The 12,993-nt window shown below is 42.7% G+C and overlaps 20 non-coding genes and 4 pseudogenes across 20 annotated transcripts; all 24 read left to right on the top strand.

Moving 5' to 3' along the window:
* The first annotated feature begins 253 nt into the window (after nucleotides 1–253).
* LOC119559478 lies at nucleotides 254–372 on the top strand. The gene has a single exon (XR_005220784.1). It is a non-coding gene; the product is annotated as a 5S ribosomal RNA (ribosomal RNA).
* A 274-nt stretch (nucleotides 373–646) lies between these two features.
* Nucleotides 647–765, top strand: LOC119559511. The gene has a single exon (XR_005220809.1). It is a non-coding gene; the product is annotated as a 5S ribosomal RNA (ribosomal RNA).
* Nucleotides 766–1,039: 274 nt separating this feature from the next.
* Nucleotides 1,040–1,158, top strand: LOC119559477. Its single transcript, XR_005220783.1, has one exon. It is a non-coding gene; the product is annotated as a 5S ribosomal RNA (ribosomal RNA).
* Nucleotides 1,159–1,432: 274 nt separating this feature from the next.
* On the top strand, nucleotides 1,433–1,551 carry LOC119559510. The gene has a single exon (XR_005220808.1). It is a non-coding gene; the product is annotated as a 5S ribosomal RNA (ribosomal RNA).
* A 274-nt stretch (nucleotides 1,552–1,825) lies between these two features.
* On the top strand, nucleotides 1,826–1,944 carry LOC119559476. The gene has a single exon (XR_005220782.1). It is a non-coding gene; the product is annotated as a 5S ribosomal RNA (ribosomal RNA).
* Nucleotides 1,945–2,994: 1,050 nt separating this feature from the next.
* LOC119559509 lies at nucleotides 2,995–3,113 on the top strand. The gene has a single exon (XR_005220807.1). It is a non-coding gene; the product is annotated as a 5S ribosomal RNA (ribosomal RNA).
* A 274-nt stretch (nucleotides 3,114–3,387) lies between these two features.
* On the top strand, nucleotides 3,388–3,506 carry LOC119559501 (annotated as a pseudogene).
* A 274-nt stretch (nucleotides 3,507–3,780) lies between these two features.
* On the top strand, nucleotides 3,781–3,899 carry LOC119559475. Its single transcript, XR_005220781.1, has one exon. It is a non-coding gene; the product is annotated as a 5S ribosomal RNA (ribosomal RNA).
* Nucleotides 3,900–4,173: 274 nt separating this feature from the next.
* Nucleotides 4,174–4,292, top strand: LOC119559508. The gene has a single exon (XR_005220806.1). It is a non-coding gene; the product is annotated as a 5S ribosomal RNA (ribosomal RNA).
* Nucleotides 4,293–5,342: 1,050 nt separating this feature from the next.
* LOC119559507 lies at nucleotides 5,343–5,461 on the top strand. The gene has a single exon (XR_005220805.1). It is a non-coding gene; the product is annotated as a 5S ribosomal RNA (ribosomal RNA).
* A 274-nt stretch (nucleotides 5,462–5,735) lies between these two features.
* On the top strand, nucleotides 5,736–5,854 carry LOC119559506. Its single transcript, XR_005220804.1, has one exon. It is a non-coding gene; the product is annotated as a 5S ribosomal RNA (ribosomal RNA).
* A 1,058-nt stretch (nucleotides 5,855–6,912) lies between these two features.
* LOC119559502 lies at nucleotides 6,913–7,031 on the top strand. The gene has a single exon (XR_005220803.1). It is a non-coding gene; the product is annotated as a 5S ribosomal RNA (ribosomal RNA).
* A 274-nt stretch (nucleotides 7,032–7,305) lies between these two features.
* LOC119559474 lies at nucleotides 7,306–7,424 on the top strand. The gene has a single exon (XR_005220780.1). It is a non-coding gene; the product is annotated as a 5S ribosomal RNA (ribosomal RNA).
* A 274-nt stretch (nucleotides 7,425–7,698) lies between these two features.
* LOC119559491 lies at nucleotides 7,699–7,817 on the top strand. The gene has a single exon (XR_005220796.1). It is a non-coding gene; the product is annotated as a 5S ribosomal RNA (ribosomal RNA).
* A 1,050-nt stretch (nucleotides 7,818–8,867) lies between these two features.
* LOC119559479 lies at nucleotides 8,868–8,986 on the top strand. Its single transcript, XR_005220785.1, has one exon. It is a non-coding gene; the product is annotated as a 5S ribosomal RNA (ribosomal RNA).
* Nucleotides 8,987–9,260: 274 nt separating this feature from the next.
* Nucleotides 9,261–9,379, top strand: LOC119559553. Its single transcript, XR_005220849.1, has one exon. It is a non-coding gene; the product is annotated as a 5S ribosomal RNA (ribosomal RNA).
* A 274-nt stretch (nucleotides 9,380–9,653) lies between these two features.
* LOC119559504 lies at nucleotides 9,654–9,772 on the top strand (annotated as a pseudogene).
* A 274-nt stretch (nucleotides 9,773–10,046) lies between these two features.
* LOC119559548 lies at nucleotides 10,047–10,165 on the top strand. Its single transcript, XR_005220844.1, has one exon. It is a non-coding gene; the product is annotated as a 5S ribosomal RNA (ribosomal RNA).
* A 274-nt stretch (nucleotides 10,166–10,439) lies between these two features.
* Nucleotides 10,440–10,558, top strand: LOC119559503 (annotated as a pseudogene).
* Nucleotides 10,559–10,838: 280 nt separating this feature from the next.
* LOC119559536 lies at nucleotides 10,839–10,957 on the top strand. The gene has a single exon (XR_005220833.1). It is a non-coding gene; the product is annotated as a 5S ribosomal RNA (ribosomal RNA).
* Nucleotides 10,958–11,231: 274 nt separating this feature from the next.
* LOC119559525 lies at nucleotides 11,232–11,350 on the top strand. Its single transcript, XR_005220822.1, has one exon. It is a non-coding gene; the product is annotated as a 5S ribosomal RNA (ribosomal RNA).
* Nucleotides 11,351–11,624: 274 nt separating this feature from the next.
* On the top strand, nucleotides 11,625–11,743 carry LOC119559513. Its single transcript, XR_005220811.1, has one exon. It is a non-coding gene; the product is annotated as a 5S ribosomal RNA (ribosomal RNA).
* A 274-nt stretch (nucleotides 11,744–12,017) lies between these two features.
* LOC119559499 lies at nucleotides 12,018–12,136 on the top strand (annotated as a pseudogene).
* Nucleotides 12,137–12,769: 633 nt separating this feature from the next.
* On the top strand, nucleotides 12,770–12,888 carry LOC119559473. Its single transcript, XR_005220779.1, has one exon. It is a non-coding gene; the product is annotated as a 5S ribosomal RNA (ribosomal RNA).
* Nucleotides 12,889–12,993: the final 105 nt, after the last annotated feature.

The raw sequence follows: 12,993 nt of genomic DNA, 5'->3' as shown, positions 1-12,993 counted from the left end.
TTTTATATTTTTCAACGCAATCTGAATAGCATTTTTCGCTGCAAATTCAAAATTCAAATGAAAAATTTATCCAGAATTTCAATTTCGACTATTTCAAAATTATTTCTTGCACTGATTTTTTTCTTAAAGCACACGACTCCAAACCGTTTCAGTCCATTTATTTCGATTAAAAGCATTTTTAATATTGGCCGAAGGTAGCAGGACCGAAATTCCAATTCAGAGTATAAGGCCAACGCTCAGCCCTCCGACTTTCGCCAACGACCATACCACGCTGAACACATCGGTTCTCGTCCGATCACCGAAATTAAGCAGCGTCGGGCGCGGTTAGTACTTAGATGAGGGACCGCTTGGGAACACCGCGTGTTGTTGGCCTCGTCAACAACTTTTTGCCGCTTTTATATTTTTCAACGCAATCTGAATAGCATTTTTCGCTGCAAATTCAAAATTCAAATGAAAAATTTATCCAGAATTTCAATTTCGACTATTTCAAAATTATTTCTTGCACTGATTTTTTTCTTAAAGCACACGACTCCAAACCGTTTCAGTCCATTTATTTCGATTAAAAGCATTTTTAATATTGGCCGAAGGTAGCAGGACCGAAATTCCAATTCAGAGTATAAGGCCAACGCTCAGCCCTCCGACTTTCGCCAACGACCATACCACGCTGAACACATCGGTTCTCGTCCGATCACCGAAATTAAGCAGCGTCGGGCGCGGTTAGTACTTAGATGGGGGACCGCTTGGGAACACCGCGTGTTGTTGGCCTCGTCAACAACTTTTTGCCGCTTTTATATTTTTCAACGCAATCTGAATAGCATTTTTCGCTGCAAATTCAAAATTCAAATGAAAAATTTATCCAGAATTTCAATTTCGACTATTTCAAAATTATTTCTTGCACTGATTTTTTTCTTAAAGCACACGACTCCAAACCGTTTCAGTCCATTTATTTCGATTAAAAGCATTTTTAATAATGGCCGAAGGTAGCAGGACCGAAATTCCAATTCAGAGTATAAGGCCAACGCTCAGCCCTCCGACTTTCGCCAACGACCATACCACGCTGAACACATCGGTTCTCGTCCGATCACCGAAATTAAGCAGCGTCGGGCGCGGTTAGTACTTAGATGAGGGACCGCTTGGGAACACCGCGTGTTGTTGGCCTCGTCAACAACTTTTTGCCGCTTTTATATTTTTCAACGCAATCTGAATAGCATTTTTCGCTGCAAATTCAAAATTCAAATGAAAAATTTATCCAGAATTTCAATTTCGACTATTTCAAAATTATTTCTTGCACTGATTTTTTTCTTAAAGCACACGACTCCAAACCGTTTCAGTCCATTTATTTCGATTAAAGGCATTTTTAATAATGGCCGAAGGTAGCAGGACCGAAATTCCAATTCAGAGTATAAGGCCAACGCTCAGCCCTCCGACTTTCGCCAACGACCATACCACGCTGAACACATCGGTTCTCGTCCGATCACCGAAATTAAGCAGCGTCGGGCGCGGTTAGTACTTAGATGGGGGACCGCTTGGGAACACCGCGTGTTGTTGGCCTCGTCAACAACTTTTTGCCGCTTTTATATTTTTCAACGCAATCTGAATAGCATTTTTCGCTGCAAATTCAAAATTCAAATGAAAAATTTATCCAGAATTTCAATTTCGACTATTTCAAAATTATTTCTTGCACTGATTTTTTTCTTAAAGCACACGACTCCAAACCGTTTCAGTCCATTTATTTCGATTAAAAGCATTTTTAATAATGGCCGAAGGTAGCAGGACCGAAATTCCAATTCAGAGTATAAGGCCAACGCTCAGCCCTCCGACTTTCGCCAACGACCATACCACGCTGAACACATCGGTTCTCGTCCGATCACCGAAATTAAGCAGCGTCGGGCGCGGTTAGTACTTAGATGAGGGACCGCTTGGGAACACCGCGTGTTGTTGGCCTCGTCAACAACTTTTTGCCGCTTTTATATTTTTAACGCAATCTGAATAGCATTTTTCGCTGCAAATTCAAAATTCAAATGAAAAATTTATCCAGAATTTCAATTTCGACTATTTCAAAATTATTTCTTGCACTGATTATACCCGTTACTCGTAGAGTAAAAGGGTATACTAGATTCGTCGGAAAGTATGTAACAGGCAGGAGGAAGCGTTTCCGACCCCATAAAGTATATATATTCTTGATCAGGATCACTAGCCGAGTCGATCTAGCCATGTCCGTCTGTCCGTCTGTCCGTCTGTCCGTCTGTCTGTCCGTCCGGATGAACGCTGAGATCTCGGAAACTATGAGAGCTAGGCTATTGAGATTTGGCGGGCAGATTCCTGAGCTTCTTACGCAGCGCAAGTTTGTTTCAGTAGAGTGCCACGCCCACTCTAACGCCCACAAACCGCCCAAAACTGTGGCTCCTACAGTTTTGATGTTAGATAGAAAATTTTAACTGAAATGTATTAGTCTTGTCCATACCTATCGATTGACCCAAAAAAAATTTTTCTACGCCCACTCTAACGCCCACAAACCTCCCAAGAAAAAAAGCTATGACGTCAGAGCCAGACAGTGCGAAATGTTTTTACGCGTGTATGTGTGTGTATGTAAATAGTTGCCGGCCGAACTTAGCGGCAAAGAGAAAAGCACTGCCGGCGCTCAGAGAGAGCAAAGTGCGCGGCTAACTTATTCTATTGAACAATGAATTTGTCACGCCTACCCTAACGCACACAACGCTTAAATCTGTCTTCCGCCGGTAGGTGGCGCATTTAAATCTCGCTTTGCTGCTTGCATATCTCCATTTCCCTTTGGTCGCTTAAGCTGAGTAACGGGTATCTGATAGTCGAGGTACTCGACTATAGCGTTCTCCCTTGTTTTTTTCTTAAAGCACACGACTCCAAACCGTTTCAGTCCATTTATTTCGATTAAAAGCATTTTTAATATTGGCCGAAGGTAGCAGGACCGAAATTCCAATTCAGAGTATAAGGCCAACGCTCAGCCCTCTGACTTTCGCCAACGACCATACCACGCTGAACACATCGGTTCTCGTCCGATCACCGAAATTAAGCAGCGTCGGGCGCGGTTAGTACTTAGATGGGGGACCGCTTGGGAACACCGCGTGTTGTTGGCCTCGTCAACAACTTTTTGCCGCTTTTATATTTTTCAACGCAATCTGAATAGCATTTTTCGCTGCAAATTCAAAATTCAAATGAAAAATTTATCCAGAATTTCAATTTCGACTATTTCAAAATTATTTCTTGCACTGATTTTTTTCTTAAAGCACACGACTCCAAACCGTTTCAGTCCATTTATTTCGATTAAAAGCATTTTTAATATTGGCCGAAGGTAGCAGGACCGAAATTCCAATTCAGAGTATAAGGCCAACGCTCAGCCCTCCGACTTTCGCCAACGACCATACCACGCTGAACACATCGGTTCTCGTCCGATCACCGAAATTAAGCAGCGTCTGGCGCGGTTAGTACTTAGATGAGGGACCGCTTGGGAACACCGCGTGTTGTTGGCCTCGTCAACAACTTTTTGCCGCTTTTATATTTTTCAACGCAATCTGAATAGCATTTTTCGCTGCAAATTCAAAATTCAAATGATAAATTTATCCAGAATTTCAATTTCGACTATTTCAAAATTATTTCTTGCACTGATTTTTTTCTTAAAGCACACGACTCCAAACCGTTTCAGTCCATTTATTTCGATTAAAAGCATTTTTAATAATGGCCGAAGGTAGCAGGACCGAAATTCCAATTCAGAGTATAAGGCCAACGCTCAGCCCTCCGACTTTCGCCAACGACCATACCACGCTGAACACATCGGTTCTCGTCCGATCACCGAAATTAAGCAGCGTCGGGCGCGGTTAGTACTTAGATGAGGGACCGCTTGGGAACACCGCGTGTTGTTGGCCTCGTCAACAACTTTTTGCCGCTTTTATATTTTTCAACGCAATCTGAATAGCATTTTTCGCTGCAAATTCAAAATTCAAATGAAAAATTTATCCAGAATTTCAATTTCGACTATTTCAAAATTATTTCTTGCACTGATTTTTTTCTTAAAGCACACGACTCCAAACCGTTTCAGTCCATTTATTTCGATTAAAAGCATTTTTAATAATGGCCGAAGGTAGCAGGACCGAAATTCCAATTCAGAGTATAAGGCCAACGCTCAGCCCTCCGACTTTCGCCAACGACCATACCACGCTGAACACATCGGTTCTCGTCCGATCACCGAAATTAAGCAGCGTCGGGCGCGGTTAGTACTTAGATGGGGGACCGCTTGGGAACACCGCGTGTTGTTGGCCTCGTCAACAACTTTTTGCCGCTTTTATATTTTTAACGCAATCTGAATAGCATTTTTCGCTGCAAATTCAAAATTCAAATGAAAAATTTATCCAGAATTTCAATTTCGACTATTTCAAAATTATTTCTTGCACTGATTATACCCGTTACTCGTAGAGTAAAAGGGTATACTAGATTCGTCGGAAAGTATGTAACAGGCAGGAGGAAGCGTTTCCGACCCCATAAAGTATATATATTCTTGATCAGGATCACTAGCCGAATCGATCTAGCCATGTCCGTCTGTCCGTCTGTCCGTCTGTCCGTCTGTCTGTCCGTCCGGATGAACGCTGAGATCTCGGAAACTATGAGAGCTAGGCTATTGAGATTTGGCGGGCAGATTCCTGAGCTTCTTACGCAGCGCAAGTTTGTTTCAGTAGAGTGCCACGCCCACTCTAACGCCCACAAACCGCCCAAAACTGTGGCTCCTACAGTTTTGATGTTAGATAGAAAATTTTAACTGAAATGTATTAGTCTTGTCCATACCTATCGATTGACCCAAAAAAAATTTTTCTACGCCCACTCTAACGCCCACAAACCTCCCAAGAAAAAAAGCTATGACGTCAGAGCCAGACAGTGCGAAATGTTTTTACGCGTGTATGTGTGTGTATGTAAATAGTTGCCGGCCGAACTTAGCGGCAAAGAGAAAAGCACTGCCGGCGCTCAGAGAGAGCAAAGTGCGCGGCTAACTTATTCTATTGAACAATGAATTTGTCACGCCTACCCTAACGCACACAACGCTTAAATCTGTCTTCCGCCGGTAGGTGGCGCATTTAAATCTCGCTTTGCTGCTTGCATATCTCCATTTCCCTTTGGTCGCTTAAGCTGAGTAACGGGTATCTGATAGTCGAGGTACTCGACTATAGCGTTCTCCCTTGTTTTTTTCTTAAAGCACACGACTCCAAACCGTTTCAGTCCATTTATTTCGATTAAAAGCATTTTTAATATTGGCCGAAGGTAGCAGGACCGAAATTCCAATTCAGAGTATAAGGCCAACGCTCAGCCCTCCGACTTTCGCCAACGACCATACCACGCTGAACACATCGGTTCTCGTCCGATCACCGAAATTAAGCAGCGTCGGGCGCGGTTAGTACTTAGATGGGGGACCGCTTGGGAACACCGCGTGTTGTTGGCCTCGTCAACAACTTTTTGCCGCTTTTATATTTTTCAACGCAATCTGAATAGCATTTTTCGCTGCAAATTCAAAATTCAAATGAAAAATTTATCCAGAATTTCAATTTCGACTATTTCAAAATTATTTCTTGCACTGATTTTTTTCTTAAAGCACACGACTCCAAACCGTTTCAGTCCATTTATTTCGATTAAAAGCATTTTTAATAATGGCCGAAGGTAGCAGGACCGAAATTCCAATTCAGAGTATAAGGCCAACGCTCAGCCCTCCGACTTTCGCCAACGACCATACCACGCTGAACACATCGGTTCTCGTCCGATCACCGAAATTAAGCAGCGTCGGGCGCGGTTAGTACTTAGATGGGGGACCGCTTGGGAACACCGCGTGTTGTTGGCCTCGTCAACAACTTTTTGCCGCTTTTATATTTTTAACGCAATCTGAATAGCATTTTTCGCTGCAAATTCAAAATTCAAATGAAAAATTTATCCAGAATTTCAATTTCGACTATTTCAAAACTATTTCTTGCACTGATTATACCCGTTACTCGTAGAGTAAAAGGGTATACTAGATTCGTCGGAAAGTATGTAACAGGCAGGAGGAAGCGTTTCCGACCCCATAAAGTATATATATTCTTGATCAGGATCACTAGCCGAGTCGATCTAGCCATGTCCGTCTGTCCGTCTGTCCGTCTGTCCGTCTGTCCGTCTGTCTGTCCGTCCGGATGAACGCTGAGATCTCGGAAACTATGAGAGCTAGGCTATTGAGATTTGGCGGGCAGATTCCTGAGCTTCTTACGCAGCGCAAGTTTGTTTCAGTAGAGTGCCACGCCCACTCTAACGCCCACAAACCGCCCAAAACTGTGGCTCCTACAGTTTTGATGTTAGATAGAAAATTTTAACTGAAATGTATTAGTCTTGTCCATACCTATCGATTGACCCAAAAAAAATTTTTCTACGCCCACTCTAACGCCCACAAACCTCCCAAGAAAAAAAGCTATGACGTCAGAGCCAGACAGTGCGAAATGTTTTTACGCGTGTATGTGTGTGTATGTAAATAGTTGCCGGCCGAACTTAGCGGCAAAGAGAAAAGCACTGCCGGCGCTCAGAGAGAGCAAAGTGCGCGGCTAACTTATTCTATTGAACAATGAATTTGTCACGCCTACCCTAACGCACACAACGCTTAAATCTGTCTTCCGCCGGTAGGTGGCGCATTTAAATCTCGCTTTGCTGCTTGCATATCTCCATTTCCCTTTGGTCGCTTAAGCTGAGTAACGGGTATCTGATAGTCGAGGTACTCGACTATAGCGTTCTCCCTTGTTTTTTTCTTAAAGCACACGACTCCAAACCGTTTCAGTCCATTTATTTCGATTAAAAGCATTTTTAATATTGGCCGAAGGTAGCAGGACCGAAATTCCAATTCAGAGTATAAGGCCAACGCTCAGCCCTCCGACTTTCGCCAACGACCATACCACGCTGAACACATCGGTTCTCGTCCGATCACCGAAATTAAGCAGCGTCGGGCGCGGTTAGTACTTAGATGGGGGACCGCTTGGGAACACCGCGTGTTGTTGGCCTCGTCAACAACTTTTTGCCGCTTTTATATTTTTCAACGCAATCTGAATAGCATTTTTCGCTGCAAATTCAAAATTCAAATGAAAAATTTATCCAGAATTTCAATTTCGACTATTTCAAAATTATTTCTTGCACTGATTTTTTTCTTAAAGCACACGACTCCAAACCGTTTCAGTCCATTTATTTCGATTAAAAGCATTTTTAATATTGGCCGAAGGTAGCAGGACCGAAATTCCAATTCAGAGTATAAGGCCAACGCTCAGCCCTTCGACTTTCGCCAACGACCATACCACGCTGAACACATCGGTTCTCGTCCGATCACCGAAATTAAGCAGCGTCGGGCGCGGTTAGTACTTAGATGAGGGACCGCTTGGGAACACCGCGTGTTGTTGGCCTCGTCAACAACTTTTTGCCGCTTTTATATTTTTCAACGCAATCTGAATAGCATTTTTCGCTGCAAATTCAAAATTCAAATGAAAAATTTATCCAGAATTTCAATTTCGACTATTTCAAAATTATTTCTTGCACTGATTTTTTTCTTAAAGCACACGACTCCAAACCGTTTCAGTCCATTTATTTCGATTAAAAGCATTTTTAATAATGGCCGAAGGTAGCAGGACCGAAATTCCAATTCAGAGTATAAGGCCAACGCTCAGCCCTCCGACTTTCGCCAACGACCATACCACGCTGAACACATCGGTTCTCGTCCGATCACCGAAATTAAGCAGCGTCGGGCGCGGTTAGTACTTAGATGGGGGACCGCTTGGGAACACCGCGTGTTGTTGGCCTCGTCAACAACTTTTTGCCGCTTTTATATTTTTAACGCAATCTGAATAGCATTTTTCGCTGCAAATTCAAAATTCAAATGAAAAATTTATCCAGAATTTCAATTTCGACTATTTCAAAACTATTTCTTGCACTGATTATACCCGTTACTCGTAGAGTAAAAGGGTATACTAGATTCGTCGGAAAGTATGTAACAGGCAGGAGGAAGCGTTTCCGACCCCATAAAGTATATATATTCTTGATCAGGATCACTAGCCGAGTCGATCTAGCCATGTCCGTCTGTCCGTCTGTCCGTCTGTCCGTCTGTCTGTCCGTCCGGATGAACGCTGAGATCTCGGAAACTATGAGAGCTAGGCTATTGAGATTTGGCGGGCAGATTCCTGAGCTTCTTACGCAGCGCAAGTTTGTTTCAGTAGAGTGCCACGCCCACTCTAACGCCCACAAACCGCCCAAAACTGTGGCTCCTACAGTTTTGATGTTAGATAGAAAATTTTAACTGAAATGTATTAGTCTTGTCCATACCTATCGATTGACCCAAAAAAAATTTTTCTACGCCCACTCTAACGCCCACAAACCTCCCAAGAAAAAAAGCTATGACGTCAGAGCCAGACAGTGCGAAATGTTTTTACGCGTGTATGTGTGTGTATGTAAATAGTTGCCGGCCGAACTTAGCGGCAAAGAGAAAAGCACTGCCGGCGCTCAGAGAGAGCAAAGTGCGCGGCTAACTTATTCTATTGAACAATGAATTTGTCACGCCTACCCTAACGCACACAACGCTTAAATCTGTCTTCCGCCGGTAGGTGGCGCATTTAAATCTCGCTTTGCTGCTTGCATATCTCCATTTCCCTTTGGTCGCTTAAGCTGAGTAACGGGTATCTGATAGTCGAGGTACTCGACTATAGCGTTCTCCCTTGTTTTTTTCTTAAAGCACACGACTCCAAACCGTTTCAGTCCATTTATTTCGATTAAAAGCATTTTTAATATTGGCCGAAGGTAGCAGGACCGAAATTCCAATTCAGAGTATAAGGCCAACGCTCAGCCCTCCGACTTTCGCCAACGACCATACCACGCTGAACACATCGGTTCTCGTCCGATCACCGAAATTAAGCAGCGTCGGGCGCGGTTAGTACTTAGATGGGGGACCGCTTGGGAACACCGCGTGTTGTTGGCCTCGTCAACAACTTTTTGCCGCTTTTATATTTTTCAACGCAATCTGAATAGCATTTTTCGCTGCAAATTCAAAATTCAAATGAAAAATTTATCCAGAATTTCAATTTCGACTATTTCAAAATTATTTCTTGCACTGATTTTTTTCTTAAAGCACACGACTCCAAACCGTTTCAGTCCATTTATTTCGATTAAAAGCATTTTTAATATTGGCCGAAGGTAGCAGGACCGAAATTCCAATTCAGAGTATAAGGCCAACGCTCAGCCCTTCGACTTTCGCCAACGACCATACCACGCTGAACACATCGGTTCTCGTCCGATCACCGAAATTAAGCAGCGTCGGGCGCGGTTAGTACTTAGATGAGGGACCGCTTGGGAACACCGCGTGTTGTTGGCCTCGTCAACAACTTTTTGCCGCTTTTATATTTTTCAACGCAATCTGAATAGCATTTTTCGCTGCAAATTCAAAATTCAAATGAAAAATTTATCCAGAATTTCAATTTCGACTATTTCAAAATTATTTCTTGCACTGATTTTTTTCTTAAAGCACACGACTCCAAACCGTTTCAGTCCATTTATTTCGATTAAAAGCATTTTTAATAATGGCCGAAGGTAGCAGGACCGAAATTCCAATTCAGAGTATAAGGCCAACGCTCAGCCCTCCGACTTTCGCCAACGACCATACCACGCTGAACACGTCGGTTCTCGTCCGATCACCGAAATTAAGCAGCGTCGGGCGCGGTTAGTACTTAGATGAGGGACCGCTTGGGAACACCGCGTCTTGTTGGCCTCGTCAACAACTTTTTGCCGCTTTTATATTTTTCAACGCAATCTGAATAGCATTTTTCGCTGCAAATTCAAAATTCAAATGAAAAATTTATCCAGAATTTCAATTTCGACTATTTCAAAATTATTTCTTGCACTGATTTTTTTCTTAAAGCACACGACTCCAAACCGTTTCAGTCCATTTATTTCGATTAAAAGCATTTTTAATATTGGCCGAAGGTAGCAGGACCGAAATTCCAATTCAGAGTATAAGGCCAACGCTCAGCCCTCCGACTTTCGCCAACGACCATACCACGCTGAACACATCGGTTCTCGTCCGATCACCGAAATTAAGCAGCGTCGGGCGCGGTTAGTACTTAGATGGGGGACCGCTTGGGAACACCGCGTGTTGTTGGCCTCGTCAACAACTTTTTGCCGCTTTTATATTTTTCAACGCAATCTGAATAGCATTTTTCGCTGCAAATTCAAAATTCAAATGAAAAATTTATCCAGAATTTCAATTTCGACTATTTCAAAATTATTTCTTGCACTGATTTTTTTCTTAAAGCACACGACTCCAAACCGTTTCAGTCCATTTATTTCGATTAAAAGCATTTTTAATATTGGCCGAAGGTAGCAGGACCGAAATTCCAATTCAGAGTATAAGGCCAACGCTCAGCCCTCCGACTTTCGCCAACGACCATACCACGCTGAACACATCGGTTCTCGTCCGATCACCGAAATTAAGCAGCGTCGGGCGCGGTTAGTACTTAGATGAGGGACCGCTTGGGAACACCGCGTGTTGTTGTTGTTGGCCTCGTCAACAACTTTTTGCCGCTTTTATATTTTTCAACGCAATCTGAATAGCATTTTTCGCTGCAAATTCAAAATTCAAATGAAAAATTTATCCAGAATTTCAATTTCGACTATTTCAAAATTATTTCTTGCACTGATTTTTTTCTTAAAGCACACGACTCCAAACCGTTTCAGTCCATTTATTTCGATTAAAAGCATTTTTAATATTGGCCGAAGGTAGCAGGACCGAAATTCCAATTCAGAGTATAAGGCCAACGCTCAGCCCTCCGACTTTCGCCAACGACCATACCACGCTGAACACATCGGTTCTCGTCCGATCACCGAAATTAAGCAGCGTCGGGCGCGGTTAGTACTTAGATGGGGGACCGCTTGGGAACACCGCGTGTTGTTGGCCTCGTCAACAACTTTTTGCCGCTTTTATATTTTTCAACGCAATCTGAATAGCATTTTTCGCTGCAAATTCAGAATTCAAATGAAAAATTTATCCAGAATTTCAATTTCGACTATTTCAAAATTATTTCTTGCACTGATTTTTTTCTTAAAGCACACGACTCCAAACCGTTTCAGTCCATTTATTTCGATTAAAAGCATTTTTAATATTGGCCGAAGGTAGCAGGACCGAAATTCCAATTCAGAGTATAAGGCCAACGCTCAGCCCTCCGACTTTCGCCAACGACCATACCACGCTGAACACATCGGTTCTCGTCCGATCACCGAAATTAAGCAGCGTCGGGCGCGGTTAGTACTTAGATGGGGGACCGCTTGGGAACACCGCGTGTTGTTGGCCTCGTCAACAACTTTTTGCCGCTTTTATATTTTTCAACGCAATCTGAATAGCATTTTTCGCTGCAAATTCAGAATTCAAATGAAAAATTTATCCAGAATTTCAATTTCGACTATTTCAAAATTATTTCTTGCACTGATTTTTTTCTTAAAGCACACGACTCCAAACCGTTTCAGTCCATTTATTTCGATTAAAAGCATTTTTAATATTGGCCGAAGGTAGCAGGACCGAAATTCCAATTCAGAGTATAAGGCCAACGCTCAGCCCTCCGACTTTCGCCAACGACCATACCACGCTGAACACATCGGTTCTCGTCCGATCACCGAAATTAAGCAGCGTCGGGCGCGGTTAGTACTTAGATGGGGGACCGCTTGGGAACACCGCGTGTTGTTGGCCTCGTCAACAACTTTTTGCCGCTTTTATATTTTTCAACGCAATCTGAATAGCATTTTTCGCTGCAAATTCAAAATTCAAATGAAAAATTTATCCAGAATTTCAATTTCGACTATTTCAAAATTATTTCTTGCACTGATTTTTTTCTTAAAGCACACGACTCCAAACCGTTTCAGTCCATTTATTTCGATTAAAAGCATTTTTAATAATGGCCGAAGGTAGCAGGACCGAAATTCCAATTCAGAGTATAAGGCCAACGCTCAGCCCTCCGACTTTCGCCAACGACCATACCACGCTGAACACATCGGTTCTCGTCCGATCACCGAAATTAAGCAGCGTCGGGCGCGGTTAGTACTTAGATGAGGGACCGCTTGGGAACACCGCGTCTTGTTGGCCTCGTCAACAACTTTTTGCCGCTTTTATATTTTTCAACGCAATCTGAATAGCATTTTTCGCTGCAAATTCAAAATTCAAATGAAAAATTTATCCAGAATTTCAATTTCGACTATTTCAAAATTATTTCTTGCACTGATTTTTTTCTTAAAGCACACGACTCCAAACCGTTTCAGTCCATTTATTTCGATTAAAAGCATTTTTAATATTGGCCGAAGGTAGCAGGACCGAAATTCCAATTCAGAGTATAAGGCCAACGCTCAGCCCTCCGACTTTCGCCAACGACCATACCACGCTGAACACATCGGGCGCGGTTAGTACTTAGATGGGGGACCGCTTGGGAACACCGCGTGTTGTTGGCCTCGTCAACAACTTTTTGCCGCTTTTATATTTTTCAACGCAATCTGAATAGCATTTTTCGCTGCAAATTCAAAATTCAAATGAAAAATTTATCCAGAATTTCAATTTCGACTATTTCAAAATTATTTCTTGCACTGATTTTTTTCTTAAAGCACACGACTCCAAACCGTTTCAGTCCATTTATTTCGATTAAAAGCATTTTTAATATTGGCCGAAGGTAGCAGGACCGAAATTCCAATTCAGAGTATAAGGCCAACGCTCAGCCCTCCGACTTTCGCCAACGACCATACCACGCTGAACACATCGGTTCTCGTCCGATCACCGAAATTAAGCAGCGTCGGGCGCGGTTAGTACTTAGATGGGGGACCGCTTGGGAACACCGCGTGTTGTTGGCCTCGTCAACAACTTTTTGCCGCTTTTATATTTTTCAACGCAATCTGAATAGCATTTTTCGCTGCAAATTCAAAATTCAAATGAAAAATTTATCCAGAATTTCAATT

Source organism: Drosophila subpulchrella, unplaced genomic scaffold, assembly GCF_014743375.2.
Source record: "Drosophila subpulchrella strain 33 F10 #4 breed RU33 unplaced genomic scaffold, RU_Dsub_v1.1 Primary Assembly Seq24, whole genome shotgun sequence".
NCBI lineage: Eukaryota > Metazoa > Arthropoda > Insecta > Diptera > Drosophilidae > Drosophila > Drosophila subpulchrella.
Note: the sequence above shows the minus strand (reverse complement) of the source record. Positions and strands in the feature narration are given on the sequence as shown.